The following is a 3,890-nucleotide window of genomic DNA, read 5'->3' on the forward strand; positions in this document are numbered from 1 at the left end:
TCACATTAGTCCTAAACCTTATGTAATAAGTCAGTTGAAATTTATTTTTGAAATAATGGAAAAACCCCAGTATTTTTCATTTTTAAAGAGATTTACAAAATTTCTTGGAAGCATTTGAAAGAGAAACAAAAAAAAAAGTAATTTAAAACAAAACAGTTTAAGTCTAAAGAAAAATTATTCTAATGTGACAAAATAATAGGTTCTGCTTTCAGTTAAAGTCACTACAGCAATATTGAATTTACTGAGCTATGAATGATATGGCATTCAGGAACAAAGTTGTTATGCTGAGAAGGAAGTCAGTTTTTGCCTTACATATGTTTTTGGAGAAAAGATTTACATGCTCTCATTATCTCTGAACACTCTTGAGAAAGCAGAGAGCAAGTAGTCTGTCCCCACAGTTTACATGAGGAAAAGGTTTCTGTTTATCATAATGATCTCTTGAATCTTTTTAATCCTCTGTTAAGAAGAGCAAGACAGCTGCACTTGAAGCCCTTCTTCCAGCTGTGTACTGCTCAGTTTTTGCTTTTTCATGGAATTTGGGGATTGGTGTAATTAGACTGAAGGGACGTTTGGGTCATGCTTAACAATTAACTCTGCTAATACAGCTGATGTGTCCAAATGCTCCTTTTGGGTACCTGTGTAAATATTTTCTCTTGATAATTCTCTACTTTCCACTTCTTACAATAATGAATTGGCAGCTCCTTCCGCTATGTACAGACTATGCTTATCAACTTTTAAGTTAAATATATGAGAATGTAATTTCTTTATTGATAAACAGAGCAAATAATGATATTAGAAGGGATGGATAAAGTAACCTCAGAAAGCAGATTATGAACTTACATTAGTGCAGACTGGAAATCAACATTTATAATAATTCACCTAGAAAGATTAGGAATTCTACACTGCTGAATACTTCCACAATTGTAACTTGATTGACTTGTCAGCAAAATGTAATTCTGTTGTTGTATTATAGTCTTTAATTAAGATCATTTATGTTGCAGTTAGATGAGGTTTGATCCTGGAAGGAGCTAAGGCTTGAGTTAGTAGAGTTAACAGAATTCAGTACTTTACAGAATTAGGCCAGAGACAGCAAAATTTGTAGTTGCCGAAGAGGTAAGCACAAGAAGGACCAGAAGTTGTTAGAAGAATGAAGTATATTTGAAAACAAGTAAGTTATCTTGCAAAAAAAAAAAAAAGAGTAGCAAACAATATACACAGAAGTTATACAATTAAATGATGCATCATGTTACCATCACCATCATACAGCAGTAGCAAAAGGAATAAACAATGCTACTAGGAAGCACAGCAACATGGAGTCAAGTCTACTAGACTAACAAGACAAATGTTCTTTTCCTTGTTCCACTACTGAAACAAGATAAGGTATTTCACCTCTTTTTCTTCTGCCTTTCTGATACCATATTCTTCAGAGCTCTGTCCCTCATTATATTTTGTACAGTGCTTAACAGGATAGCTCCTGCATCATTATTATAATAATCAGGAACAGTTCTAATACAAAACCACCAAATATATGTGTTAGTTATTAATTCCATTCTTCTTGAGAAACATACAAGCACATAGAAATAACCAAAATGACTAAATTAAAAATCACAATAAAAATCTGTTGCTGCCAAACCAGAAGGATCTGACTCACTGAGTACCGCCCTGCTTGAGCTAAGTATATAGCATTTCTGTGGTAGGCTCTTATTCAAATCCAGAACTGATATGCTTGGCAGAGATTACCTCCTAATTTCCATGTAAGCCAAATATTATTCAGAAAACAAGGACCATGGAAATCCAGAGTCCAGATCTAGCAGGTGTTTTCAGATCATGCCTAGCACACACTGACAGGAGTAACCTACTTCCAAGCTTCAGCTGTGACTGCTTTATGTCTGTGGAGAGAAACAAGGAATGCAGTCACAGCCCTCATATCAGGAGTAAGGAAATCAGAGCCTGCAACTTCAATTGTCCATCTCGTGATCCTCTGAGATCTCTGCCTCCTCCCTGGCCCTCACTTTGGACTCTCACCTGACTCTGTAACACTACCAAGCTATTCCTCATAGGGCGTATCTGCATTCAAGTTTTAGGATAGACCTTAGTACACTGTTCATGTGAACCTCCTCATAAGCCCTACTTACTGAGCTTTGGATCAGATCATAGAATTTCTTTCCTCTCAGAGGATGCCCAACTGGAAGATTCAGTTCAATTGTCATCAAACTCTGTGGTGCTCTGTGGTAGTTCCTACAGGGAGCAACTACCCCAGCAAGAGAATCACTACTCCTTCCCTTCCTGTTTTCTACTTGTTTGGTAAATTTTAGTTAGTTATAGAGAAAATCAAAACACACAAGAAAGGGTACAACTAAGTTGATAAGTTATTTAAATATTCAGTAAACATGATTCAATAATTTATCAGCCAGAGTGCAATATTTGTATCTATTTAGCATACTCAAATCATTGCTAATAGCATCAGAAACAAGAAACTAGTAGAGAGTTTGAGCAAATCCTCATAAAAAGTATATAGTACTAGAGGAATAGCATGGTGTAAAATTTAATCGTCATCATCCTTCATCATCACCACCTGCTGCACACTTTTTCTCCTGAATTAGCTTCCCTCATTACAGGTGATGCATGATTTCAGCTACAGACCCCACTAAGGAACCTTGGTGCCTGCCTCTGTAAGTCCAACTTAACGTCCTCTCTGCACAGTGTCCTGTCTTCCTGACAGCCCTACCTTTCACACTGCTTTCTGCTGCTTTCTTTCCACCTACTAAGATACAGATGAGTGCTCTGATTTAAAAAAAAAAATCAACAAGCCAAAAAAAAATAAAAGAGACGAGGCAGCAGTGAAATCTTCCTGCTCTGCTAAAGCAAAATCTTACAATTCATGTCTATCAGAGAATGGAGTTGTACATATTGATCAAGGACAAAAAATCCTTTCCTGCTATTAGCTCATAATGAAGGAGGCCCTGCCCATCCACAGCATTCTCACAGTGCATGGGAGTTTCTTCAACTCTTGAAAATTTCTAGACATGCTGAGAATATCTCTTTGTTTTAATGAACTAGAGGACAGTACTGTGACATGGAAGAGGAAGATAAGGCTTCTCTGGAATAGCTCAGATTCTTCCTGTCTGGCCCATAAAAGTCTAGGAACATTTGTACTTCCTTTCCCATGGTCATAAACTCTGGAGAGAATGTGGAACTTGTGTCAAAGGGGAAGACTACTTATTTAATGAGTTATGTTGCTTATCCTTATCCTTATTTAAGAATTTGTCTGAATCAGATGATTGCTATCAGAAACATCCTCCTCTGCTAAGAATTGTGGGGGTATTTTTGTCTTGAAGGCCTTGTTTGAGATGGGGAAAGCCCTAATTTAAGACTTCCTGGACTGCTTTTCTTTTTGTCTCCCATATACAATCTTGGCTCTTGGACAGTTGTGGTAAGGGCTCATATTTTAGTGCTCAAAAGGACCAAATTCAAACTGAGCTGTGTAATAATATTCCAAATAAGTTGATAAAGAGTTTTAAGTTACAGCAAAATCAAATGAACAATGAGAAACTCACTGCTGGACAGAAAGGACAATATAAAAACAAACTAGAAAATAAGGTAGCATAAGAGATGAGTAAAGAGTTAACACTTGCTCTGACTGATTCTTCTGTCTCTGCCTCTGAAACCTCAATTAGCAAGACAGCCCTCTCTCCAGGTCCATTGATTGCCACTAAACCACGACAAAATATGAAGAAAAAGCAATTTGACTTACCAAAGTTGGTTGTACAAACATTCTCTTCCCCTCTGTTTCTGGGAAAGTAGCTATTATGGATGGCAATGTATGGGTCACTACTCCCTTAGGGACACTGAATACTAGCAAGAGAGACTGGTTTTATACTAGCAGTATA

This window comes from Chlamydotis macqueenii, chromosome 4 (assembly GCF_036417535.1).
Source record: "Chlamydotis macqueenii isolate bChlMac1 chromosome 4, bChlMac1.mat, whole genome shotgun sequence".
Taxonomy (NCBI): Eukaryota; Metazoa; Chordata; class Aves; order Otidiformes; family Otididae; genus Chlamydotis; species Chlamydotis macqueenii.